General features: G+C 38.7%; 1 protein-coding gene across 3 annotated transcripts in view; it reads left to right on the top strand.

The window, feature by feature from the left end:
• Erbb4 (erb-b2 receptor tyrosine kinase 4) overlaps window positions 1-12337 on the top strand; it is a 1055862-nt gene that overhangs the window by 1011509 nt on the left and 32016 nt on the right. The window lies entirely within an intron of this gene.

Raw genomic sequence — 12337 nt, 5'->3', positions numbered from 1 at the left:
CACCATTTCAAAAGAAACCATCTTATCCATCTTAAATTAAACAAATTTTAATTGCTAACAGCCAAACTAATAAAACTTCCCACAAGAAAGAAAATTCTTACCGATTTGGCATTTACTGGTCTTTGTTGAAAACATTACATTATGCCATATTGATCAATACTAGTACAACCGTTTTCACTCATTGAAGAAACATTCACTTTTCTGACAAGTGAAATACAAGCACAGGGACGTGTGTGACCTTTAACCCACAATGGATCATATTTAGAAGCCCAGTAAATCTTTACAAAGACATTGACAGGTTTTAGTAGACGCTTCTGAGAAGAACTTATATTTTATATATCAAATCCACTGTAGGTGGATCCCAGTTTTTTAGTGAATGCTGTCAACCCATCTGTTTATTTTTAAAGATTCCCCTGTGAGGACTGGAGAGATGGCTCTTATGAGAATGTAGTGATTTTTGCAGAGTTCAGATCCCAGAATTAGGCTGGTGAAAATTCCTGCTCTTGGGAATCCAGGGCCCTCTTCTGGTCTCTGAAGGCAGCTGCATTTATGTGCAAACATACATTCATTTTAAATAAAATAAATCTTATTTAAATATTTTTAATTTAAAAAAATGACTTTATATCCACTCAAAATATGAATGCCTCTGTATGTGAGATGTTACCACACATTAGAGATTCCAGGGATTTCTACATAACTTAAGATTTCAGAAAATATCCAAGGCATCCTGATAGCAAGGAAATGAAACCAACCTAGATGCTCATCAACAGATAATGGAATATTACTCAGCTGTAAAGCAAAATAAAATCACTAAATCTTCAGGAAAATTACACACTTGAAAATTGCAATATTAAAGTAAGTAATCAAGCTCGAAAAGAAAAAAGATAAGAAAAACATGCATGTTTTATTTTACGTGTGGATCCTGGCCTACAGTGTATACATGAATGTATTAAAGTTATGTAAGTGTGACTATAGGATATAATTCAGACAGGAAATCGAGAGGGTAATATTGGGTGACAAGGAAGGACAGGATATTGTTAAAAGGACTATGACATTAACAAGCTACAACCTTATTTCTATTTTCTACCTTCAGCTCCCTCATAGTTTTCTTCTTTTTATAGTGAATAAGTGAATCCAACTTTCTGGTTATTAAAGCAACAAGAGCCATAAATACATAAATGTATAAATTAAAAAAAATGATCACAAAATTGTAAAACCTTAAATGAAGCAGAAATGCTTCAAAATGGCCATCCTAACCATATAGTTGATTGAAATGTCTAGAGTCTGGAACGTGCCTTGTGTGAGAGTAGGTTCCTTAGACCAGTTGCACAGTGGTTTGGCTTGTGAGTGAATTAGAAGTACATGCTTTTATTAATTTTTTAATGTCTCTGGGTTAATAGAGAAGCCACAGCATCATAGAACCAGCATGGAGCTTGGCAAGTGCTACAGTTCATTATTTCCTGGTCATTAGTGGGTGTGGAGAGACACTGATTTTAAGTCTGCACTCTGTATGTTCCACTTATAAAATAGAAACATGATTCTTGGTCGTATATTAGGTAATAACTTTCCCCCTTCGAATCTCCATCTCAAAACACTGTCACTCTGGTAGAACAATATGTCCTATCTATCTTGGTCACAAGCTTAAGAGAAATTTCAAACTCCCTGTCATTCTCTACAATGGAAGTAACTTTATTTCGGACTGACAGCAATAATGAAATAGTACCTAGCTCTTACCATTCAACATACATATTTTAATAACAATCCAATGATGTTATTTTGTTTTTATCAAGTCTTACAAACAAGAAATCAGTCACCACAAAGTGAGGTCATTAGGATGGTGTCCAATGCCTAGCTAGCAGATCTGAGCTCTTAGATAGGCCTTTTGTCTCTCCTACAATGTGCCTTGTATTTAAAGATACAAGTTTATTTCCGTGATATTCTCATTGGTCTTGGCATCAACATCAGTGTCTGGGACTTGTCAATAAATTTCTCTAGTATTTTCCCCATGAAACGCAACTCATCCGTTTACATTTCTTTAAACTAGGTCTTATGGGGTCTGGAAGAGCAAGAGCAGGGGCCGTTAGAAGGGCCCCTTGCAGGAGAAGTAGGTTGAGGCCTGAGGGAGGGGAGGGGAGGAAGGTCAAAAGTTGATTGACCTTGAACTTCTGGTTTGGCAGGGAAGGGTGTCGGTGGGGGTGGGTAAGGAAAAGAATTTGGAGAATGTTGTTCCAGAGAGGGTTGGGTAGTAAGGGTTGGAGGGTTTAGCTGGCAGTGTCTCTGGCTGCAGGTCACTTTAGAGCTTTTTGGGTCCCAGTTCCCAGATGGTTGGGAATTTGGAGGCGCTGTGACCCTGGCAACCAGAACCAGTCATGCAAGACTCTGGCTTCTGAGGGAGGGAAAAAAGCACAGTGCCCATAAACCATGGACATTTGAGAGTTCTGTCCATTTTTCCCCCACAGAGGCAAAAATTTTCTAGGTCCCAGAGGATGGAAAACTCAAGAGTTCCCTCTGGTGGCCATTTTATACCATTGTCAAGGTTGAATTGAGGCCAAATCTTAATGTGTAGAGAAATTAGTCATTTGGGACAGATTGTATTGGACAATCCAAATTTATAAAGATTTTGTAGGAGGCAACCCAGGGGCGATAATGGATCTGGCTTTGAATTGCAAGAACCCATTTTAAAAGTAATATTCTTTTTTAAAAAAATGCTCCAGATCTTTGAGCAGTAGGCAGCAGAAATGCTGTAGGTCCCAAATGGTGGTAGTGGGCCATGTAGTGGCAGGCAGCGGGCTCTGGGAGCAGCCAGTCCCAGGCAGAAATGGCTGCCCGTCCCAGAGCAGTGGCCTGAGCGGTGGTGGCGGGCCATGTGGTGGGCCCTAGAGCAGCCAGTCCCAGGCAGAGATGGCTGCTGGTCCCAGAGCAGTGGTGGCTGGCCATGTGGCAGCAGGCAGTGGGCCCCAGGCAGAGTAGGCTGCTGGTCCCCGAGCAGTGGCTGGTCCCAGGCAGGGAGACACATGGCGGGCGGGCAGAAGACAGAAACATGGATAGACACAACATGCAGGGTGAGGTTGAATGTTTATTCAGGGGGTTATGGAGAAGGAAGGTTGAAGGGGGGACAGAGAGAGGGGGAGGGAGGGAGAGAGAGAGGGAGAGAGAGAGAGAGAAGAGGAGAAAGAGACAGAGACAGAGAAGGGGGGAAGCAGAGAAGTGGGGAGAGAGGCAGAAGCGAAGCTGCCTCTCCGAGAGGAAGATGGAAAAAGAGAGTGAGCTCAGGCCGGAAGCTAGAGATCAACCTGTCTCAGCAGATGAGGAAGGGAGTGGGCATGGCTTTTCTCTTAAAGAGACAGAAAACCATAACATTCCCAGATCTTCCTTATGATAAAAAGCAGGAGATTAGACACTACAGTTTGAAGGAATTTGGGTAGCATATTTTCAAAAGTGCTTCCTGCTGAATTGTGGGCATCGTCTTTCGGGGGGAACACAAGAGAAGACTGGGTGCTGGTCACATCTTGGCATAGCTGGTCTCTTTGCTTTTGACCAGTATCTGTGGAATGGGAATGTCTAGTGTCCCTAAGGTATTGGCAGAACAAAAAACAAAGTTAAATTAAGGAAAAAAATTAGGACCAGGGAATTGAGGGGGTACCTGACCTGTTTAAGATGGATTTCTTAATTCAGCTCCCTAAAATTCACAAGAACTCCTTGGGTTTGTGAAAACAGAAGTTTTAGACATATAATGACTGTGGCATAAGAGATAAATTTGATTTAAAATTTGTTTGGTGAGGTCACCTGGCAAAACCTCAACCTGGCAAAACCTCTCAGCTATCAAACTGTCAGAGATCTTTGAGAAGGATAAGATTTTACTTGAGTTACTGATTTAAAAAAAAATGACAGAGAACTTACTTGGTTGGCACCCAGAGCTACTCTTTTTGGATCCCCCATGGTCGCTGAAGGTTGCATTTGACCTTTGCTGTTTAGCGAAGGCTCAAGAAGACCCTGTGGGCTAAGAAATCTGTAGGAAGATAGGCCTACCTTGACCTGAGCAGCTAGGCTGTCGATTCCAGTGATTCCATTCACTTCTAGAGGTCTTTAGTTTAGACGAAAGGCAGTTTTGCACAATAGTCAGCGCTCTGCAGTTGAAGCAGAATGCAGAAGGATGTTGTTCTGTGCGCGTCTGTCTTCTGTCTCCTTTGGAGGAAGCAGAATGCTGCTGCTATAAGCCAACCTGTCTCTTTTTTTGTTGTGAAAAGTTTTTAATAATTAAATATTTAAATATCACATTCTCCAGATCTCTGAGCAGTTGAGGGCTGTTTATCAGGTATAACTACAGTATAGAATTTGTTTAGAAAGTTGGGTCTGAGCATGACCGCACTGGCTCTCAATTTAACAGGTAAGATTTACATTTGTAAAAAGGCAGAAAGAAGGGGAAAAAAAACTGCTTGTAATATAAGGTTAGTGGCAGAACTGACAATGGTAGAGAACAGCTTAAGAGACTTAAAGGTACATATCAGTTTAAAATATGAGATTCACGATTTTGTAGTCTGAAATGAGATGTAATGAACCATTATTATACATAGAAAGAGTGAACAGGAATTGGGCAACGTGGATGACTCTGATGGGCCCTGTAAGAGACATGTCATTGCTCAAAACATATGTAAGAGAGTTAACAGGAGGATTTTAGTGAAAACCAGGTGAGAAGGCACAGTAAAACTGGGAGAGTGTTGCCACGTGACCTGGCCATAACAAAAAGTCTATGCCCAATTGTGGGGCTCAAGTCTGTCACATAGCATTCACTGGGACAACTCTTGAGCCACAAAGGGGTTGTGAAAATTGAATGGTAAAAATGGTAAAATTTTCACCTCACCTCAGCTAAGCCAGGCTTAACGGCTTGGATTAGAGTTTCATGGCGCAATTGTGACTTCAACAGAAAGTCCAAAAATGTACAAAAACATACACAAATGGGTACCCTAACCCTACTAGCATAAAGCCAAAAAAAGGGGAGACTCACAGAGACGAAGCTGGTCTAGCCTGGAGGCTGATTTTAGCCTGGCGGAGAGCACGTGCCATAAGGGCTGTTTTCCAACATGTAGTCTTGAGCCCATGGAAAAAACAGCCCCCCCTTCCCACGGGACCTCCAAAATGTTAGAAATAATTCCTAAAAATGAGCCTCTCCACTTATGCAAAGAATCCCAATCAGACCAAATCAGACCAAATTAAAAAACATCCAGGTTTAATTGGATGTCTCTACTCTTGGGTTGGCTTGAGGGGGTAGGGATGGGGGTGGGGGACTGAAAGCCAACAGAACCAACAGAGAGGAAGAGGAAAGATCACTTGTTTATTCTCTGGGAGGCAGTTTAAATAGCCTGTGGGAGTGGTCTTGACCTTTCTTGGGGAGGGGTCAAGGTTTGGTGGACTCAGGGGAGGGGACTTCCAAAGATAGATGCTGGGTGCTAGGATTACACTATAAATAAATTTTCTTTGGTATAGGAGGTCCTTCTGTTTATGTATTGTTTTCGTTGGTTAATCAATAAAGAAACTGCCTGGCCTGATAGGGCAGAACTTATGTAGGTAGAGAAGACAGAACTGAATTCTAAGAGGAAGAAAGCAGAGTCAGAGAGGGAGAGCTGCCATGGAGACACCAGGTCAGACATGCTAAATCTTTCCTGGTAAGCCACGACCTTATGGTAAACACAGATTAGTAGAAACGGGTTAAATCAAGAAGTGAAAGGTAGTCAATAGGAGGCTAGAGATAATGGGCCAGGCAGTGTTTAAATGAATACCATTTCTGTTTATTTCGGGTGTAAGCTAGCCGGGCAGCCGGGTCAGAACAAAAGGGCCCCCTCCCTACAACATTTCTTCTTCAGTTTGCTCCTCATGACAGGCGTGTTTATGTGTTTACCCTTAGATTCTGTGTATGTTTCCTAACATCAGCCAAATTATCAAAGCCATCTTCTTCTGGAGTGTGTTAGATTGTTTTAAATTTCACGAGTGGACCAGCAAGATGTTTCAGCAGGGTAAGGAACTTGCCATCAGACCAGAATATCTGAGTTAGATCCCTGAAGCTGCATCAATGGTAGAAGGAGAGAACCAATTCTTGCAACTTGCACTTTAACCCCCACAATACACTGTGACCCATACAGGTATACATAGACAAAATGAAATGTCAATTTTAAAATCCGTTTGTATTTTGACAAACTAAAACCATAAGACAGTGACTAAATTAACTGGATATCAGTGCTGATAAGTCCAGAATGCTGATAGAGATAAATTTTAGAAACACTAAAATATTCTATTTTGAGTGATGCTATTATTATTAGCCATAATTGTTTAATAATCTTAAATATATTATCAAAATAGTATGCCCATAGCATCTACTCTAATATGTAAACAGAAGATCATGAGCGGCAAACCATGGTTCTCTACACTCATAAATCAGATTACTTAAGGGTGGGGTTACTTACTCCCTCCTACTGGCTGAGCTTTTTCTTTATTACTTTCAATGATAAGATGATTAAATGAAACTAAAATGTAGGCCAGAGAGATGGCTCAGTAGTTAAGAGAACTCAAGTTCAGTTTCTGTCATCTACAACAAGAGTCTCCCAACTTTCTGTAATTCTAGTCTGTCGAAACCTCTAATGCCAGCCTCAGTGTCCCCTCAGGGTTCAGATGAAGCAAGTGAGGGACTTTAAAGGACCCGAGGGTGAAATAAACTCTCCTTTACATACTTTTCTGCATCAGTTCTTTATTCTTCTCTGGCTGTTCTGTTCTCTCCCATTCTGTAAAGTTTCCACTATATATTCACACTTAAAACAAAGTCAATTCTCCGAGCTTGGATGCCCCATTGTCTTTAAAGGTCTCAAATATAATCTATATGAAAGACTCCTTTTCTAACTGCGTGTCCTGCCAAATGAAAGATAGTTGCAGGGAGGTGGCTCCTGATGTATCTCAGGGAACTGAATGCAGATGTGACTGTTGGAAACCAAGGTTTCTGGCTACGTGATTAATATTCCTCATTGGAGGTCTCATGGGGTGGGGAAAGCCATCCAGTAAGCAAAAGAACAAGGCAGGCTTTTAAATGTCCATAGTCCTTGTGGGACAAATAAATCCAACAAGTCCAAGTATATTTTCTATATATCAAAACTACATAGCTAAATGAAAAGTCATTCATTTTACCATTTACAGATACATGTGCCCATAAGACTGAGATGTAATCATGATAATACATATTCACGTTACATGAGATTACACACTACAATGCAGATGTTGTGGAAACAATAAGCTGCTTCAGCAAAAGTGAACAACAGCTTTCAAAGTCTATGGGCCTGCAGACCTTCTCTGGACAGGATTAATCCTTGATCAGATAACCATGCCTCTAGTGAGTTGACATCTGAACACTAGTTGCCACATGCTTCCCATGGACCCTAACACACCTTCAAAGGATTTGATGTTTCTGGCTTCTTCAGGAGCATGTCCACATGTTCATGTCCACATTAACAAATCAGAACACACACACACACACATGCATGTATGCACACATATGCACCTCTACATAATTCAAAATAATAAAACAAATTAATTAATTAAAATAAATTGGAAATCAGATGTGACACTCTAGAACCAAACCAAGGCATGCCATTTACCCAAGCTTGTGTCATTTTCTTTTGTCATAAGGATGTTCAATTGGATTATGTATAATCTTCTCATATTAAAATTACTTCATTGGCATTTTGAGACATTATCTTCCAGATATATACATGTATTTTATCCTTAGGAATCCTTAACTGGAAAATGACCCAAAACATTTTGAGTTAACCCATTTTCCTAAAGTGACTGGATATAGAGGAGAAGATCCTGTGGACAAAAGGGAAGGAAGGATATCACAGGTGATACAGGGAAAAGGTGCTAAATGATATCGCAAGGTTACTCTTGTTGCAATTTGCCAAGGATCAATATTAATTCTACCAACAGCTACTTCTTGATGATAAATGACTGTAGTCTCTGGGTATTGGTTTTACATTTTGTCCTAGGTCTATCAAGGTTTCCTGCAGTTTATCCTTGACAAGATGCTTGAGTTCTTCTGTTTTTATCTATTAAGCCTGAAGTAGTAGCTCTTTTTTATTAAATTCCATACTGCTAGCGATCTTTTTGTCCCTAGAAGTCTTTAGACACAGCTAATACTTCTAAATGCTCAGTATATTTAGAGTAAACAAATCAATATATTTATATCTGAATAAATAAGTTAATACATTTGAATATGTTTTATAGAATAGGCACTTTGTTGGGCAGTGAGAATAGGATTGGGAGAGGATGTTCTGTCTTCAGAGGGTCTTGGTCTAGTTGAGGACACTGTAATATTAGAGAAACATCAGACATTTTAGCAAAAAGGTAAAACAGTCTGAATCAAGATAAGGGGTTGAAGAAAGTCATTTTAGCCATATTTTTGTGAAAGAAGTGTCTCAGGCTCAGAACAGGGTCAGTAGGAAAATGAACCAAACCAAACAAAGCCCAACATAAGGCATATGCATACTAGTGATTTTTATCAACTTAGTTTTATAATATTTGTCTATTGTACAGGTTTGAAAACTGTATTCTCAGAGTAGGAAATACACTGCCTTCCATTTTTCTTGTTTTCTTGCCAATGTTAAATCTTGGTCTTAAGGCTTCTTCCCGCTCTCTAAATGCTCCAATTAAATGCAAAATCCTTTTCAGCCTCTCTGCAAATCACTTTAGAATTTCCTTTCTTATTTCTTTTGTCACAACCCTGGTTGAGATTCCATCACTTCACAGGACCAACTGTGATCTCTCCCTAAGGATACGTCTAGCATTTGTGTTTTTAGAGTATTTCAAGAAGGCGTGATCTATCTATCTATCTATCTATCTATCTATCTATCTATCTATCTATCTTTCTTTCTTTCTTTCTTTCCTTCCTTCCTCCCTTCCTTCCTTTCTTCTTTCCTTCCTTCTTTTATTCCTTCCTTCCTTTCTCCCTCCCTCCTTTCCTTTCATCCTTCCTTCCATCTAGAACTAGGGATCAAACCCAGGACATCAAACACCTTAGGCATGTTCTTTACTACTGAACTACATGCACAGTCAAAGACAGTTATGTCTCTGTACTACTTTAGACTTTTCTTTAAAAATTTTAATATGACCCTTTGCATTTTACCAAAGCAATAGTATTAATGATTTTCCTCAGTACCTTATTATTTGTTGACACAAATTTATTTCTCTTTTCGTCTTTCTTTTTTTCTTTCTTGCCCTTCTCTTCCTCTTCCTTTTCCCTTGTTTTTATAGAAACTTTTTATTCTTTTCTTCAATGGAGAAATCTTTCTTTTGTTATCAATTTAATAATCATTGAACATTTATCCTAGGCAATGCCTTCTTCATTCCAGTTGACTTGTCACTGCAATTAAACTTTCTCCACTTTACATCTCTCACAGAACTGCCCAGGACTGTAAGCATTGTTTTAACACATGTCTCTCAGAGTGTTCATCCACTGGAAATTTTTCTGTCTTCATTTGGAAGTTTGGATGATTTGTTTTTAGAAATGCTATCTCTCCTATACAAGATAGATTTTTCTCTTTTAAAAAAAATGTAATATAAAATTACATTTGTTTTTTTTTTCAAATTTGGGAGAACTATGGAGATATCAAGAATTCTTGATCAGTCTGATTTAAAATATTTAGAACTAAGATGTCTCATTCTTGAAGAAGAAAAGATTCTGATAGTAAATATCAAAAATATTTTAAGAATAAGCTAAAATACATTAGCTCTTATTTATAAAATTCCATATTCTCACTTACATAGCAGTACTCTCATTACACAGAAACAGCAGGCTCTTTTACCATTACCTTAACACAACCTTTCCTTTCCTCTCTCTTTCTGTGTCCTCACCCTCTCTTCGTCTTCAAGTATGTTTGTTTCTAGAAAGTTAGTTTACTTAAAAATCTTCTGAACAGAAATGTAGGCAGTGTTGAAAGTCCTTGGTGCTCTTATACCTCTAAGGACAGTAATTACACCACCATATTATGAGAAACACGCAACAACAATTGTCTTTGTTCATGATTGGTCAGATCTCTAAGAATATATATGTGTGAAAGCAAACACTGCAAAGAGCTAAGATTCACACACTAGTGTCCTTGCTCCAAAGAGAAGGGTGCAGAACCCTTTCTCCAATCTCTTGGATCTTAAACTAGTCTTCGGTCTTTTGTTGATTCTGTCAGTTTGCTTTTGCAGGTTAAAGCCATGGAAGTCTTGATTTTACTGGCAGTCTAATGAGATTTAGTATCAACTGGCTTAAAAGGCTCCTGCTGGGAGTGCAATGAGAAGCCAGAGCCCCTGCTGCTGTGTGCCTCCTCTGTTTATGCTTCTGAGGGACTCCCTGTAATCAAGAGTTAATGGTTTAGGAAGATCAAATGGAATTGATAGAGCCAAAATCGAAACACAAAAGCATGGCAAATGATGTCTACATTTGAACTCAGTAATGACATACTTGACAACAAAATGATCTTTACAAGTTTAGCAGAAGCATCAAAATTTCCCAATGAAAACCTAAATATAGCTACTATTTATTGATCACTTACTTCTATTCTCAACTCTACTCTGAGCTAAACATAAATTACCCTCTACCCTCACAACAGAAATAGAAAGTGATACTCTTTCCTTATTGGCCAAAGTAGAAAACAAAATATAAAGGCTGCCAGCTGCTGTAGTAAATAATGAGATTTGAACCCAAGACTGACTTGTCTCTAGTTAGTGCTTTTAATTCTCATTCTTTGTTGGTAAAAAGAGAAGGGAAATCAAGTTATCATCACCAGTAAGTAATGAGTAATAGTCTAACTATTATCCAAATACAGTTATTTAAAAGTTAGTACAGAGTAATAAGTTTCTTCGGATTTTAAAAATAGTTGATATAATTTTTATGAGCGCAGATAAATTTTTATTTTCGCAGAGTAATGTTTTGAAAAATACCTTCTCCCTTTCCCATACCGCAAGGGGCAATGTAATTAAAAAATCATAGTTACTCATTTTGTTACAGTCACTAAAGTGAGTGATACTGATGTTGGTTAGTGTTGTAAAGGTTGTTATTCAGGGCATTTTATTGTTTTAAAAGAATCTCCATTGTCCAATAACTGAAACTCCTAATCAACTAGATGACATGGTTACTTTGTTGAGAGTTTAGCTCTTCAAAAACCCAACCACCATTAGGTCCCATGACAGCACATGTGTTATCTGAACTGCGTATAAGATAGAAAGGGTCACCTCAAGAGCACCTGGTGCTAGTCACTGATAGCAACCTTTCGGTATGGGATTTGGGACACTACCAAACACAGTCCTACAAAATAGTCAGTACTTGCAGTAGATACCCTGATTTTCTGTGAAAATCTGGCTTTAAAGCATATTTCAGTGGTGTTTATGAAGTTTTTTTGCACTTAGCAACTGTTAACAGGCACAAGATGTCCATGAATAACCAAAAGAGATTTCTTCTCTTCATTGTAAAATAGTACTAAAGAAAATCAGAACCCAAAAAGGAGATAGAGAGTATGGAGGGACAGCTAGACATGATATATAGACTTATGACATTAATGAATATTTCATCTAAGTCATTTAGATGGTTGTGTTTCAGTATGATTGCCACCAGATTCATAGCTCTGTTCTAAATTATTGGACACATCTCATCAAAACGTCTATTCTTCATGGCATAGCACCTAAGCAAGCACCATTGTCAGTTTTCTCATTTCTTATATAATGGAATCAGGACATTATCATCAACTTCTTATTCAGATTTTTGGAAGGTTATTTAATTTTTATTTATTTATTTTACAAATCTATCTTTATCTGCCAGAGCTCCCAGTCTAGGCCAGTCTGCTATGCTGATTGCTTCTTCAATGGCTTGAGAAAGTGTTGTTCTATTTTTCTCTCAGTAAGTATTGATGACATTTCGGGAGGTTCAGAGTAGCCTGTGATTACTTCTTGAAGTGGAACAGAGAAGATGGCTATGGGTAGTGGGGAGTGGTCTTGCTCATCAACTTTCTTTTGTGAGCTTTCTGCCCTTGACCATATCCTAATCACAAGCATCCCTTCCCTCACTCACCTGTGCAAATGAAAACTTCCCTCTTCACTTCAGAATTCTGACATACCAGAATGTTCTAAAGAGAGACTAATTTCACTGTAAATAAATGGCTGTGGACCAGCCATTATACTAAAGCAAAAGCTGAATTGACAGACTGCTACACCACTGTGGGAAATTTTCTAAACACAAAGACCACAGTTCTTGTTTCAAAATATTCTAGACTGCATGAAATAAGTACAGCAAATCTCATAGGGAAAGAAATTTGAAGTT

This window comes from Microtus pennsylvanicus, chromosome 17 (genome assembly GCF_037038515.1).
Source record: "Microtus pennsylvanicus isolate mMicPen1 chromosome 17, mMicPen1.hap1, whole genome shotgun sequence".
Lineage (NCBI taxonomy): Eukaryota > Metazoa > Chordata > Mammalia > Rodentia > Cricetidae > Microtus > Microtus pennsylvanicus.
Note: the sequence above shows the minus strand (reverse complement) of the source record. Positions and strands in the feature narration are given on the sequence as shown.